This window comes from Macrotis lagotis, chromosome 1 (assembly GCF_037893015.1).
Source record: "Macrotis lagotis isolate mMagLag1 chromosome 1, bilby.v1.9.chrom.fasta, whole genome shotgun sequence".
In the NCBI taxonomy this organism is placed as follows: Eukaryota; Metazoa; Chordata; class Mammalia; order Peramelemorphia; family Peramelidae; genus Macrotis; species Macrotis lagotis.
This window is the reverse complement of record NC_133658.1, coordinates 455,710,009-455,727,190: the sequence shown is the minus strand read 5'-3', so window position 1 is coordinate 455,727,190 and position 17,182 is coordinate 455,710,009. Positions and strand designations below refer to the sequence as shown.

Below are 17,182 nucleotides of genomic sequence, written 5' to 3'. Positions count from 1 at the left end.
ATATCAACAGAAGGGACTGTTAGGTGGTGAAGTGGATAGAGCACTGGCCCTGGATTCAGGAGGATGGGAGTTTGAATCCAGCCTTAGACACTTTCCACTTACTAGCTGTGTGATCTTGGGCAAGTCTCTTAACCCTGACCACTGGACCCAGATTACTCTGATGGAGAAAATAAGGCTGGTGACTTAGCACAGCACCCTCCTCACTCAAATCTAATTTACATACTTCTCATGGCATAAATTTACTAACATCATGGTCTTCTATGAAAATGAAGGAAAAATATTATTACTACATGAGCAGATCAGCCAACTGTAGGGACCGACCAACCCAAAGCACATTATAGACTGGATATTTGGACTTATACTTTTATTGGAATCTAGTATTCCTGATGAAGAAAATCTCTTTACCAATGTATATCTTATACCTGTTATGCAACTTAGAATCACAGAGATGAAACGGTTAACCTAAAGGTTAAGACAGGGAAAGGAACAGAGTATAAGCTCTGTATGAATAATGACCTGGGCAAGAAGAAAGAGATGAAGACGCTAAAGGACACAATGAGGATGAAGAACAGGGTTAGTGATTGTAAAGCAGAGAGAAAGATAGAATGATAAAAGTTTATGACAAATAAAAATTTTTCAGAGTTCATGAATTTGGATATAGAATATATGTGGGTAATGGCATGATCCAATCCATGGTATGGAGAGGAGTTGATCATTTCATTGATCAGTTACACAGCTGTTCATTTTTACAATGTTGTTGCTATAATGTAAATTATTTCCCTGGTTCTGCTCACTTCATTCTACTTACAAATCTTACTATGTTTCTTTGAAGCCATTTGTTTCTTACAGCACAATAATCTTCCATGACGTTTATATCCATAATTTGTTCAACTATTGTACAACTGATAAGTTCCTCTCCTAACCCTCATAGTTTCCAAATCTTCTTGTCCTCTATAAAAAAGAATTGCTATAAATAGTTTTGTGAATGTAGAACTCTTACCTCTTTCATTGGTCTCTATGGAGTAGTAATGATATTGATGGAACAAAGGATATTTATTGCTCCAAATTACTTTCCACAATGGCTGAATCAATTTAGCCTTTACCAGCAATGCATCAGCAAACTTGTTTTTCCAAAAAGCCTTTCTAATATTTGTCATTATCTTCACCAAATTGATTAGCATGAGGTAGAACCTCAGACTTGTTTTAGTTTGCATCCATCTAATTGTAAGTGATTTTTGGAGCATTTATATGCATGGCTATTATTAGCTTAGAATTCTTCCCTTGAGAATTTGTTCATATACTTAGACCATTTATGAAATTACAAATGGCTCTTATCATTCTTTTTTTTTTTTAGGTTTTTGCACGGCAATGGGGTTAAGTGGCTTGCCCAAGGCCACATGGACACATTATTAAGTGTCTGAGGTCAGATTTGAACTCAGGTACTCCTGACTCCAGGACCGGTGCTCTATCCACTGCGCCACCTAGCTGCCCCCTGAATCAATTCTTCGTATATCTTGAAAATTAGATATCTACTGGAGAAACTTTCTATTATTCCTAATATGGGAGAAATTTTTCCCAATTAATTTTTGCCTCTATTCTTAGCTTATAAGATTTGTTTATGCAAAACTTTATAATTTTATGTAAAAAATGCCCGATTTATCTTTTGTGGTGATTTCTATTCTGTGTTAGTTATATACTCTTCTCCATCCATAGATCTGAAAAGTAATTTCTTGCTTGCTCCTCTAATTATTTATTATATGATCTTTTATATATAGATCAAATATCCATTTGGAACTTATCTTGGAAGTTGAGAATTGTTGGTCTAAAGCTAATTACTGTCAAATTGCTGTCTAATTTCCCAGTAGTTTTTGTCAAATTATTAGCCCATCACAGTAGCAGAGATCAGGCTCTTTGGTTAATTTTTTTTTTTAGGTTTTTGCAAGGCAAATGGGGTTAAGTTGCTTGCCCAAGGCTACACAGCTAGGTAATTATTAAGTGTCTGAGGTTGGATTTGAACCCAGGTACTCCTGACTCCAGGGCTGTTGCTTTATCCACTGGGCCATCTAGCTGCCCCCAGTTCATTTGTTTAAGAATATTGTGTACCTAATCTGTTTTACTCATTGTCCTCTTTGGGTTTTTTTTTAATAGTATCATATTGTTTTGATGATTACTGCATTATAATAGAGTTCAAGATCTGGTACCTTCTAGGTCTTCTTCCTTTCCATTTTCTTCCCTCCCCATTATTTCACTTGATATTTTTTACCTTAAAATTTCTTCACATTCATTTTATTATTTTTGCTAAGTCTATAAAATTATCTTTTGGTAGCTTAATCGATTAAATAAATAAATTAATGTAATAGCTTTAAAATTATATTGATTTGGTCAACACATGATCAATTAATATTTCTCCAAATATTTAGGTCTATCCTTATTTCCTAAAATAGTGTTTTATAGTTGTATTCATATACTTCCTTTTTTTATCAGACTCTTGAGTACAGGCATATCTCCTTATGGGTTCAGTTCCATATTACCTCAATAAAGCACATATTGCACTAAAGCAAGTCTCATGAATTTTATTTCCTAGTGCACTATACAGTCTATTAAGTGTGCAATAGTATTAAGTCTAAAAAAATACATATCTTAATTAAAAATATCTTACTGCTAAAAAAATGCTTAATCATCATCTTAGTCTTTGGTGAATCATAATCTTTTTTGCTAGTAGAGAGTTGACTGAGCAGAGTGGCAGTTGTAGAGTAAGGTGCCTGGGCAATTTTTCAGAAGAAGATAACAATGAAGTTTGTTGCATCAATTGATTCTTTTTTCATTTGAATACTTAGAGGCCACTGCAGGATTATCAATTGACCTAATTTTAATAATATTGTGTCTCACAGAATAGGAAGGCCTGAGGAAAGGGAGGGGAACAGCCCATTGAAGGAATGAGAACACACCAAACGTTTAATGTTTTCTATCTTAGTTGGGTGCAGATTGTGGTGCCCCAAAACAATTACAGTAATAACACCAAAAAATCATTTGTCATAGACTATTATGACAGATATAATAATAATAATGAAAAAGTTGAAATAGTATGAGGAATACCAAAATATGATAAAGAGATATGATATGAGTACATGTTGTTGGAAAAAATCAGATAGATTTACTCAATGCAGGGTTGCCATAAATTTTTAATTTATAGAAACCACAATATCTGTGAGGCCCAATAAAGCAAAGTACAATAAAACAAGATATGCCTGTATTTTATATCTTTAGTTATTTTAAATTTCTGCCTCTATTTTTTCCTACCAGCTTTTCTTTTTCTTTTCTTTTCTTTTCTTTTTTTTTTAGTTTTTGCAAGGTAATGGGGTTAAGTGACTTACCCAGGGTCACACAACTAAGTAAGTATTGTCTAAAGTCAGATTTGAACTCTAGTTCTCCTGACCCCTGGGTCGGTGCTCTAGCCATTGCTTCCTATGTTTTCTACTAGTTTTTAATAAAAATTGTTATTGTATTATGTCAAAGGTTTTTTACATATATTCACATAATTCTATCATGATTTTTATCTTGTTTATTAATATAATTAATATGAATTATATTTATGGTTTTCCTATTATGAAAATAACATATTCCTGGTATGAATCCAATAAGACCATAGTATATGATATTTGTGATGCTTTATTATAGTCTTTGTACTAACATTTTATTTAATTTTTTTGCATGAATATTGATTAGAGTTACTGATCTGTAGTTCTTTCTTTTGGTTCTCTCTGGTTTTTTGTTGTTGTTCATAGGTTTCGATTATGTTTGACTTTACATGACCTCATAGGGACTTTTCTTGATAAAGATACTGGAGTGATTTGCCATTTTCTTCTTTAATTCATTTTACAGAAAAGGAACTGAAACAAACAGGGTTAAGTGACTTGCCCAAGGACATACAATTAGTTAGCCTCTAAGGCTAAATTTAAACTCAGGAAGATACCTTCCTAATTCCAAAGCCCAATACTTTATCAACGTCATCACCTAATTGTCCTTCTCTCTGATTTAGATATCAAAGATATTTGTATCAAAGAAGGAATTTGGTAAGATTCCTTGTTTTACTATTTAACTAATTATTTGTAAAAGTTTTAAATTAATTGTTCTTTGGATGCTTGACAGAATTTTATTATAAATCCATAAATCCACTGATACTGGGGACATTTCTCTTTGAGAGCATTTTATGACTAGATTGGTTAATTTCTCTATTTCTTGTATTTTCTACTTTGGTAAATATTGATCTTATTCATTTAAATTGCAGATTTTATTGGTATAAAATTGGATAAAATATTTTGTAATGATATTTTATTCCTTTTTCATTTGTTCTGAACTTTTTTTTATTTTTGATACTAGTAATTTAGCTTTCCTCTTTCTATTTTTGACAAAATTAGCTAATGGTTTATTTTCTTTCTTTAAAAAACCCCAAAGCTTCTATTATTAATTCAATGGAGTCTTTAACTTTCAATTTTATAAATATCTTCTTTGATTTGCAGAGTTTCTATTTTGGTGCTTAAATAGGGTTTTTGAAGTTTATGTTGAGGTTTTTGTTGTTGTTTTTGTTAGAATTTGTATACCTTTATATATTTGGTGGAATTTACCTGTAAATTAAACTAATCCTGATGCTTTTTTTCCCTTAGGAAGTTTATTTATGGTCTGATCAATTTCTTTTTCCTTAAATGTTTATTTAGATAGTCTATCTCCTCTTCTGTTAATCTAGGCAGTTTATACTTTTGTAAGTATTCTTCCATTTTGCTTAAATTGTTAAATTTCTTGTCATATAATTAAGCAAAATAAGTTCTAATAATTACTTTGATTTCATCTTCATTAATGGTTTGATTCAGGGCAGCTGGGTGGTGCAGTGGATAGAGCACCAGTCCTGGAGTTAGGGGGACTAGAGTTCAAATCCGGTTTCAGAAACATGATAATTACTTAGCTGTGTGACCCTGGTCAAGTCACTTAATCCTACTGCCTTGTAAAAACTAAAACAAAATGGTATATTCATTTTTTTCATTTTTGATACTAGTGATTTGGACTTATTCCTTTTTTAAAAAATCATTTTAACCAACTCTTTGTCTATTTTATTGTATTTTCCAATAAAACAAACTCCTAGCTTTATTTATTAACTCAATGGTTTTTATTAATCTCTCCTCTTATTTTTAGGAATTCCAATTTGTTATTTAATTGGGACTTTTTAGTTTGTTCTTTTGCTGGCATTTTTTTAATTGTATACCCAATTTATTGGTCTATTCTTTCTCTACTTTATTAACATAAGCATTTAGAGATATAAATTTTCTTCCACTACTTTTGCTCCATCCCATGAGATTTGGTTTGTTGTCTCATTATTCTCATGCAATTATTGATTGTTTCCATGATTTGTTCTTCAACCCACTCAGTCTTTAAGATTAAATTGTTTAAAGGATGCCTGTTATCACCACTACTATTCAATATTGTATTAGAAATGTTGACTTCAGCAATAAGAGAAGAAAAAGAAATTGAAGGAATTAGAATTGGGAAGAAAGAAACAAAACTTTCACTCTTTGCAGATGACATGATGGTATACCTAGAGAATACTAAAAAATCATCTAAAAACCTATGAGAAACAATTAGGAACTTTAGCAGAGTTGCAAGATATAAAGTAAACCTTCATAAATCTTCAACATTTCTATATAGTAATAGCAAAATAGAACAGCAAGAACTAGAAAGAGAAGTTCCATTTAAAGTAACTTCAGACAATATAAAATACTTGCGAGTCTGCCTGCCAAGGCAGACTCAGAAATGCTATGAAAACTACTATAAAACACTCTTCACACAAATAAAATCAGGTTTAAATAACTGGGTAAATATCAAGTACTCATGGATAGACTGAGCTAATATAATAAAAATGACAATTCTGCCTAAATTAATCTAGTTATTTAGTGCCTTACCAATTGAACTTCCAAAAAATTATTTTAATGAGCTAGAAGAAATTGTAACTAAATTCATATGGAGAAGCAAAAAGTCAAGAACATCCAGGGATTTAATAAAAAAATTCAGAGGCTTAGCCTTACCTGATGTAAAATTTTACTATAACTGTAGTCATCAAAACTGCCTGATATTGACTAAGAAATAGAGTGGTAGATCAGTGGAATAGATTAGGTGCAAAAGAGACAGCAAGAAATGATTATAGTAATCTGCTGTTTGATAAACCCAAACAGTCCAGCTTCTGAAATAAGAACTCTCTCTTAAATAAAAACTGTTGGGAAAATTGGAAGTTGGTATGGCAGAAACTTGGATGAGACCATCATCTCACACCCTATACCAAGATAAGATCAAAATGGGTACAGGATTTAGACATAAAAGACAATATTAGCAATCTAGCAGATCAAGGAATAGTTTACTTGTCAGATCTATGGAAAAGGAAACAATTTATGACCAAGGAAGAGATGGAGAACATCATTAAAAACAAAATAGATAATTTTGATTAAAAAACCTTTTGCACAAACAAAACCACTGCAACAAAGATCAAAAGAAATATAGTAAATTGGGAAACAATTTTTACAACTAGTGTTTCTGACAAAGGACTCATTTCTAAAATATAAATAGAACTGAGTCAAATTTAAAAAAAATAGACAAGTCATTCCCCAATTGACAAATGGTCAAAGGATATGCAAAGGCAATTTACAGATGAGGAAATCAAAGTTATCCATATTCAAATGAAAAATTGCTCTAAATCATTCCTGAGTAGAGAAATGCAAATTAAAACAGCTTTGAGGTATTATCTCACACCTATCAGATTGGCCAATATGACCAAAAAATGTTCAGTGTTGGAAGGGATGTGGGAAATCCGGGACACTAATACATTGTTGGTGGAGCTGTGAACTCATCCAACTTTTCTGGAGAGCAATCTGGAATTATGCACAAAAGGCAATAAAAATGTGTATACCCTTTGATCCAGCACTACTACTGGGCCTATATCCTGAAGAGATCATGTAAAAAAAGGTAAAAACATCACTTGTACAAGAGTATTCATAGCAGCCCTGTTTGTGGTAGCAAAGAATTGGCAATAAGTGAATGTCCATCAAGTGGGGAATGGCTGAACAAATTGTGGTATATGTATGTTATGGACCAACTATTATCATTCTAATAGAAACCAAGAGGGATGGGAATTCAGAGAAACCTGGAAAGATTTGTATGAACTGATGCTGAGTGAGATGAGCAGAACCAGAAGAACATTGTACACCCCAAAGGCAACATGGGGGTGATCATCAGTCTTATTGGACTTGCTCATTCCATCACTGCAATAATTAGGGAAAATTTTAGAACACCTGTGACACAGAATACCATCTGTACCCAGAGAAAGAACTGTGGAGTTAAAACAAAGACCAACGTCAATTACCTTCAATTTTTTTTTAAAAAGTGTCTTATGTACTACATAATTTTGTTGTCTCTAATATTTCATTTTCTCCTCAAGGATATGATTTCTCTCCCAACACATTCAATTTCAATCATGGAAACAATGTAAAGATTATCAGACTGCCTTCTGTGGGGTTATGGGGGAGGGAAGGGAGGGTGGAGGAATTCAAAAACCTGACAGAAAATGATTGGTAGAAACTGCTATTGTATGTAATTGGAAAACAAACAAAATATTAATTAAAAAACATTAAGTTATTTAGACTTTTTCCTGGTCCTTTTTTTTTAGGTTTTTGCAAGGCAAATGGGGTTAAGTGGCTTGCCCAAGGCCACACAGCTAGATAATTATTAAGTGTCTGAGACCAGATTTGAATCCAGGTACTCCTGACTCCAGGGCTGGTGCTTTATCCACTGCGCCACCTAGCTGCCCCCTGGTCCCTTCTTGAATATAATTCTATTGCATTGTGATCTAGAAAGGATGCATTAATATGTCTGTTTTTTCTGCATTTAACTATAAAGTTTTTATAGGGTCAATTTTTGTAAAATTCCCATGTACCAATGAGAAAAAGTAATGTTTCTTTCTATTCCTATTCAATTCTCTCCTGATAACCATCTTTTCTATTTATCTCCTAAACTTCTTTCTTATTTATAAGATAGGTTTATGTAGTTCTGAGAATGGAAGGTTGAAGTTTCCCAGTGTATAGTTTGTTATCTATTTCCTCCTGTAATTAATTTAGTTTTTCTTTTAAAAATTTAGATACTATAGCATTTGATGCAAATAGGTTTATTATTGCTGGTTGCCTTTTATCATAATGTAGTTTCCCTGTTTATTGCTTCTAATTTAATTTATTTTAGCTTTAATTTTGTCTGAGATCATGAATGCTACACCTGCTTTTTTTTATTAACTGAAGCATAATAAATTCTATTCCAGCCCTTTATTTTTACTCTATGTGTAAGCTCTCATTTTTAAATGTATTTCCTGTAAACTACATATTGTCAGATTCTGGTTTTTTATCCATTTTACTATCCATTTTGATTTTATGGTTGAGTTCACCTCATTCACATCCAAAGTTATAATTATTATTTGTGTTTTTCCCTCCATGCAATTTCCCTTCACTGTTTATCCTTCTCTCCCCTTTCTTTTTCCTCTACTTCTCCTCAAATGAATGCCCAATTTCCTTCTAACTACTACCTTCCTAATTTGTTGTCTCCCTGATTCACTATTTCCTTTGAAGAATTCCTCCCTCATTTTCTCCCCTTACCCTCCTATTCCTTAATTTACCCATCCTTCTAAAGTCCTTCTCATATCCTGCCTCCTTCACCCTCCTATATTATATTAGTATATTAGTATATATTAGTATATTAGTATAAAGACTTTTATTTCCTTCTAGATATATATACATTATTCCCTCTTTAACCCAATTAGGTTGAGAATAAGATTGAGAATAGTACAACCAGCCTTCCATTCCATCATACCTTCATTGCAACAGTTCTTAAATCCATGGCACATTAAGATAATTGCTCCATTTTACTTCTCCCTACCAGTTTTACTTTTTTTATTTTTTATTTATTTTATTGCTTCATGCTCAACTCAACCCCAAGCCTTCTATGTATGGACTTTTGAACTACTGAAATAATGATAACATTTTAAGAGTTACAGATAACATCTTCCTATGTAAGAAACAGTTTGATCTTTTGAAGTCTCTTATAATTGACTTTAATGTTTACCTTCATGTATTTCTATTGAATCTTATATGATAAAATTTCCATTCAGTTCTGGTCTTTTGTCACAAATACCTGAAAATCTTTCTATACGTGTTTATAAGGTTTTTTTTATGCTTCTTTATATATTTGCAAAGATGCTCTACATAACTAAATATGATCCTAATCCCTTCTTCCAGGTTCAATAATCACTAGAACTCTGTTATTCTAACTTTTCCAATTTTCTGTCCAATACCTTAGCTTCTTTCTTGTGGGCCTGTTTATTTTTTATTTGATATATAATCTAAATTTGAAAGAGATGCATTGAGATACACCTCTCATAGCCTTATTGTTTTAATACAATTTAAGTTTTTCCTTTAAGTATTTAGTTGCTATACCATTCAATACCTCTCAGGTACTCGTATATCTTTCTTAATTGAATTTTTTTGGTAGCTTTGTCTGAATTCATGATTACTACCCTTGCTTTTTTTTTTAATTCAGTTGAGCCATAATAAATTTTATTTTGGTCCCTTATTTTAATTCTGTGTGAATCTTTATTTTTCAAGTATGTTTCTTAAAACAACATATGATTAAATTCTGCTTTTTAATCTGTTGAGTTACTTTCTTCATTTTATGGGTAATTTCATCCCATTCATACTATAAATTATGATTGTGAGGCTTGGAGCCTTGATGGCCGAGTAGAAGGAAGCAGTATACCAAGTTATTCCCCCAAATTTCTCCAAACAGAAAATGTATCAGACTAAATCCTGATGGAGAAGTCAAAGAAAAAGTCACAGTCTTATTTTTTAATATGACACAGAATATTTATGTGAAACTAAGAACCAGAATTATCAGTAATAGAGATAAACTAGAGGCCCTAAATGAACAACAAAGAGACCTTTCCAGTAAGATCTAAAATAACACAATGATGTCCACTTTTACCATTTTTGTTGTTTTTCAGTCATTTCAGCCACATCTGACTCTTTGTAACTCCATTTGGCATTTTGCTGTCAGAGACTGGAGTGGTTTGTCATTTCCTTCTCTAGCAAATTTTATTGATGAAGAATTGAGGCAAACAGGCTTAAGTGAGTTGCTCAGGATCTCACAGAAAGTAAGTGTCTGAGGTAAGATCTGAACTCATGAAGATGAGTTTTCTTGATTCTAGGCCTAGAACTCTACCCACTTGCCTCATAATCAACCTTATTATTCAATATAGTACAGGAATTAGCTGTGGCAATAAGATAAGAAAAAGGAATTGAAAAAATAAGCATAGGCAAAGAGGAAACAAAATAATCACTTTCTGAAGTTGATATGATGATTTTTTTTTTATAGAACACCAGAGTCACATAAAAAAAGTAGTTGAAAAAATTAACAACTTCAGCAAAATTTCAAAATATAAAATACAACTACTGGAATTATCAGGTTTGTTTTAATATTACCAACAAGCTTCAGCAGGAAGAATAGAAAAAGAATTTCCATTTAAAATAACTAGATGAAGTAGAATATATTTTGAAGTCTACTTGCCAAGACACAAACAGGAACAATATAAATGCAACTACAAATATTCTTTCTACAAATGCAACTAAATCTCAGTTAATCTGAGAAATATTAATTGTTACTTGATAGACCAAGTCAATGTAATAAATATGATAATACTACCATTTACTTATTCAGTGCCATATCAGTCAAACTATGAAAGGTTACTTTTTAGAGCTAGAAAAAATAACTAAATTCATATGCTAGTCTGGAGTCAAGAAGACTCATCTTCATGAGTTCAGATCTTACCTCAGACACTTACTATCTGTGAGATCCTGAGCAACTCATTTAACCCTGTTTGCGTCAAAAAGTCAAATATGTGAAGAAATTTTAAGGGGAAAATTTGAGGGAAAGGCTTAGCTATACTAGATCTCAAATTATTAAACCCTAATCATCCAAATAGTTTGGTATTGTTGAAGAATTAGTGAGGTTGATTGGTGTAACAAATTAGGTATATAATATATAGAAGTGAATTAGCACAGTAACTAGTTTTTGATACACAAAAGAAGTTTCTTTAAACAAAGTTTCATTAAACAAGTTTTGATAAACAAAAGAAGTTTAATTGTGCTATACTGAGTGACAGTCCATGTCTTGGTTGATTTTACTGGGGTGTTTTTTCCCCTCTCTTTTGCTTTTTGTCTTTGTTATAAGTGATGAATCTTTATGGAGCAGAGAGGGGAAGTTATATCTGGAGGGAAAGGAATATTTAGAAATAAAAGATATTGATAAAAATTATTTAAACTTATTAGAGAGAGCACTTGTCCTGAGTCAGGAAAACCTGAGTTTAAATTCAGCCACAGATACTTACTAGCTATGTGACCCCAGGCAAGTTATTTATTCTGATTTCAGAGAGAGAGAGAGACAGAGACAGATAAATGAGTGAATGAATAAGCTATAGAAAGAATAATTTCAGTCAGGTAACTAATCTCTCTTTCCATGAGAAGCCATGGAACTTAGTGGAAAGGCGACCACATTTAGAATTAAGGGGAATGAGTTCAATTCTTACCTCTGTTCCTTTTATAACGTGGGCAAAAGAGTCTAAGGTCCTATTCAGTTTTAAATCTATGATCTCTAAAATGAGAGGAATGGACAAATATATAAAAACAATGTCTAGCTCTAATTTTATAATGTATTTAATATTATAGGTAGGTGGTTTTCTACAGTAGTAAAACCCTTCAATTTAAGCAAAATTTTGGGAGTGTGGTAAAAAATCCTCTAAAATAATTATTTTTATTGCCTATTAACAAGTGATATAAGACTTACTAAGAAAAACTGGAGACATTTCAGGATTTCTTACAGTACAATCCGAGAAACACTGTTTTAGTGAATTCATTGTACTTTTGGGGCAGAAATAAAACATTTTTGCAAGTATAAAAAATAGAGTTTAGAGTCAATAGTATGATTAGTTAATATGTTTGTAATGGTGTAATTCTTATGACCAAGAATTTAGCTGCTATCCCCTTGGTGACTGAAAACATTCAGCCAAAAGCTAAAGAGTAAGTTACTTTTTCCTATGGATAAGCCCTGTGATAATAATTAGTTCAGAAAGGACAGCCCAGGCTTGGGGCTGAAAAAGCAGCAAAGGCAAACAGAGGCTGCTCTCATATGGAGATCAATGTGAATCCCACAAAATCCTATTATTTCCCTTTCAGATCTATGGTTAGATGTTAAAGATTTTCTCTTCCCCAAGGCAACAATTTCTGCATCCTTCCTCAGTGCTCAGATTCCAGGCTACTCTTGGAGTAAACAAAGGTAACAGCAAGAGGTCACTGGTGCCAGGAGTCAGTGACCTGAATTTTACAGCTGTTGCCTTCTCATAGTTCTGGAGCTCCCACCCAGCCCTTTCCCCCACCAGCCTTTAAGTAGGATTATAGGATCATAGATTTAGACCTAGCAGGTTCTTAAAGGTCACCCAGTCCAACCTCCTCATATCATAGATAAATAAACTGAGATCCAAAGGGGGAAAGGGACTTGCCCAAGGTCACATAGTTGTTTGAGGCAGAGCACAGATATGATAAAAAGATCTGATCAAGTGTTGATTTAACTTCACACTGTGAGAAAGGCATAGTTGTACATTGTATCAGGAAATAAACACACTTGGCTCAGATCTGGGTAACCTAGGTCTATCCTAGGTTTTGTAAACAGGCTGCAGTGTGACCAAGTTTTTGTTGTTTTATTCTTGTCACTATTGCCCTACCCATAAAACAAGCAGATTTGTCCCTTTTAGTTCTCACATTATCTGATTCTATAATTCCTTAGAAAGAAAGCTCAGATTTCAACTTCTTAAACATTTCTGGGGATGATCCTAGACCCAAAAAGGTACTGAAAAAAATGGAAATAGTCATTCTTTGATAATTTACTGCCCTATATTTTAATACAATGCCAAAATTAATAGTTAAGAACATTTCTTTCAGTCGCTGACAAGGTTGGTGGTGAAGCAGAAGCCCTCGCCTGCCTGTGCTGCCTGGGTGAGGTGTTTTCTCTCCATCCTGCTCTGAAAGCTTTTCCAACCAGCTACCATGTCAACGGACAGTGATGTTTCCCCTTCCTCTTATGATGAGACTTTGGGATCAAAATTTGCCTGAAAAGCCAAAGAGGCACCATTTGTCCCAATAGGAAGAGCAGGCTTTGCAGCTATTGTTGCATATGGATTATACAGACTGAAGAGCAGAGGGAATACTAAAATATCTGTCCACCTGATTCATATGCGTGTGGGAGCCCAAGGCTTTGTAGTAGGAGCAATGACTGTTGGTATGTTGTACTCCATGTACTGGGAATACTGGGCAAAATCCAAAACTTAAGAGGAAAGATGCTGTCTTCGTGCTGATGTTTTATAGAGCTAGATACCTCACATTGAGGTTATGTTTTAAAAAAATCATCTAGAGGTACACATTATAAAAAACAGCACATATCAGACATATTCATGATATTTAAGATTGGATTTTTTTTTCAAGGAAGCTTTAGTTTCCCAGATGATTCAAGGTATACTGATTGGTATCCAAAAGTTAATTTGGGGAGCTGAGTTAATACAAAAGAACTGGTCATTGAAACTTACTTGGGTGAAAAACTCATAAATGAGCTTGTACTCTATACCAGTGTTGCCCTTGGCTGGAATTTTTCTTCAATTGGCCAAGGGGGCCAAGGGTTTCTTGACTAACATAATTCTGAGCTCTTAATTTTCTTGTTGGGGTGATTATTTTATATTGGTTAAATATGTCTAGGAAATGTCCCCTATCAGAATCAATGTGTTTATAGTTTTATGCATTTTCATGGTAAAGTTGATAAAGTAAAGCCCATATATTTGAAATCCTATAGAAATGAATCATAGATGATAGATTAAGAGCTAGAAAGGATTTTATTAAGTCCCACCTCTTTATTTTACATATTAAGAAACTGAGGTCCAGAAAAGTTAAGCTACTTGTCCAAAGTCACACTTGTAGTAAGTATCATTGGCAAGATTCAAACACAGGTCTTCCTGATTGAAAGTCTAGTGCTTCATTATACCAGGATGCCTCTGGAGTCTTTCTGAAATAGAATTTTTCTATGACATGCTTAAAGAAATTAAGCAGGAATTTAAACTGAATTTTTTTAAAACCCACAAAATCGAATTAAAAAAGAACTTAAAGAAAACAAAGCAAAACAAAATAAAAATCATGGGAGAATTCAAATCAGGATTAAAAGAGGGTTAAAAAAAGAAAAATATTAACGTGGAAAAGATAATAAAAAAAAATTTACAAATCAGTAGAAACTTCCAATGTCAAACTCACTGCAGTGAAAAATAATATGGTAAAAAATATCACTTAAATTGACTAAGTAACTGAAAAACATATAAAATGTATTGAGATTTCCTAGAATGCACCCTGAACTTTTAAGGATTGTGCCTTGGGGGCAGCTAGGTGGTGCAATGGATAGAACACCAGCCATGGAGTCAGGAGTACCTGAGTTCAAATCCGGCCTCAGATACTTAATAAGTACCTAGCTGTGTGGCCTTGGGCAAACCACTTAACCCCATTGCCTTACAAAACTAAAAATAAAGATTGTGCCTTAAGATAATAAAATGTTGTGTTTTGAATTTTTATAATTTAGCATTTGATACAATTGTGATCTCCAAGCCTATTTGCTATGATTGGTTTATACTCTTCCTAAAGATAATTAATTGGGGATTGTCTAAGAACTATGCTTTTGAGTTGCTTTTCTAGACTCTCTCAATCTTTCCCAGGCAAATATTGGAAGGGCAGGAGACAAGAAAGACAAGTTTCTCCCTATACACCAAGGTCTCCAAAGTCTCAGTTTATTGAACCAAATACCAGTGCTTAAATATCCTTCCCAGTCCCTTAATCCACTCCCACTCCTGTGGCACTTAGTAAAATAAGACTCTTGTGCTCAAGGACACCAGGTGATGATAGTTTACAGTGCTCCCTCACACAACAGTTCCTAATATATCCCCCTTCTTGTCTTTTTTTGCAACAAAATTATTACATAATAAATGCCACATAAATTGCAACAAAAGTTCAAAAAAATATAAACAAATGTCAATTAAACAATAGTAAAAAAACCAATATTCCCAAATTCCTTGAAATACTTATCCCCAACTTATAAACAAAGATTACAAAGTTTTTTCTTTTTCCAACAAAAAAGCCTTTCAAAGCAATCAAATTCAAAACCCAAACTAAAAGGAATAACTTTTAACTTGACCTATTTCAGAGTTTAGATACTAACACAAACACAGAAAACAATTCTTTTGCATTTCAAACTTATCGAAGTGAGATTGTTGGAGACTTCCAGCCAAGATGGCAGAGAGAAGACAGGCACAGTTCTAAAGTCTCCTGATCTTTCCCCATCTATCATATGAAACAAACCTCTTAACATAAATCTGACCCACAAAACCGAGAAAGAAAAGCCAGGAGAAAGAACATCTACCTCAGGGTTTGTCTTGGGCGATTCCTGGCTGGGTGAGTCCTGGCACAGAGGGTGGATCAGTCCCTGATCAGCCAGATTAGCTGCTGAATTGGAGCCAGGGAGCCTGAGGGCCTGAGAGACAGACCTGCTATCTGCAGTGGGGCTAGACTGTGGGGGCTTGAGTCAACTAGGGAGCAGAGGCACTGGTGTTGGCACTGACCTTCTGGAGCTTACCGATGGGGGGGGGGGGAGTGTTCCGGTGCAGGAGAGCTGTGAACACCATCCCTGGGCTTCTCTGGTCTGAGGAACTCTGAGTCCACGCCTCCATTACAGCTGAGGCCTCTTCCCAGAACAAACAATTACAGACTACTTCTGCCTCAGGTGAAGGTGTGTGAGCAGAAGAACCAGCCCAGCGGACAATAGAGAGAGAGATGACCTCACCCCAGGGTAAAGCCCTCCATTGATTGAAGGCAAAAGGATTCAATAGCTCCAACCCCTCCCTTCAAGCTAAGGGAGAAGGCCTCAATCAAGGTCAGACACTCCAGAGAAAGCAGCCAGCACCTCCTACTGGCCAGTTAGAGAAACTGCACTCAGTGAGTAAAGCCTCTTGGGATCCCAAACCCCTGTGAATCAACCCCTCCCAACTCAAGGTCTTAGCAAAATGAAGAAGGGTCAGCAGAAAGGTGGATCCATAGAAAAATTCTTGGAAGGAAAAGACCCTAACTCAGATATACCTAGAACCAACTCTGAGGAGAATATGATCTGGTCTCCAACACAGAAAGACTTCCTTGAAGAAATAAGGAAGGAGTTTAAAAATCAACTGGAAAATTTGGGAGAGACAATTAATACCTTGCAACAAGAAAAACAAATCCTTAGAAAATACAATTGGACATATACAAAATGAGAATAAATCTTTTAGATCCTCAATTGGGCAAATGGATAGTTCTTTCAAAAGTAGAATTAACCAATTGGAAAAGGAGATGCAAAAGGTTAATGAAGAAAAGTCCTCCCTAAAAATAAAAAGAATGGAGTCTGCAGAAACTAATGACTTCATGAGACAGCAAGAGCCTGTCAAACAAAATCAAAAAATAGAAAAAAAATAGAGATTGTTGGACACCCTGGCCGGCACCCAAACCTCAAAATAGAGAAACATTTTCCCACTTCTCCAGGCCAGTGGAGAGATATAAAAGTGTCCTATTAATGATTAAATGCACACATACACACACACACACACATCAAAATATTAGCCATAAGCACAGGCTTCATTCTATATTTCCCAGTCCCAGAAAAAAAAATTTCCCCCTTTTTTCTTAACTAATTAACCACGCAGGAAGCTTCCCAATCAATAGCCTATTGAAAAACATAGTCATTTCCCAACCCCCCTCTCCTCCCAAAACCAGGAAGAAGGCATGGGGGCCCCTTGATTTCTAAAATAAGTTTTTTGAGATATGGGTTTTAGTTTCAAACTTCCAAAAAAAAAAAAAAGCATTCCCTTCCCCCTTCCCTCTGCAGAGAATGAGAGAAAGCATTTGAAATTATTTAAGATGTTGACAGTACAATCTAGAGTTGTTGCATCTCGTGAACTGCAGCCAACACTATCACAGAGAGTGAAATTCATTGTTGGCACCAA

At 34.1% G+C, this 17,182-nt stretch overlaps 1 pseudogene; it reads left to right on the top strand.

The window, feature by feature from the left end:
• The first annotated feature begins 13,172 nt into the window (after positions 1 to 13,172).
• On the top strand, positions 13,173 to 13,454 carry LOC141519324 (HIG1 domain family member 1A, mitochondrial pseudogene; annotated as a pseudogene).
• The last annotated feature ends 3,728 nt before the right edge of the window (positions 13,455 to 17,182 follow it).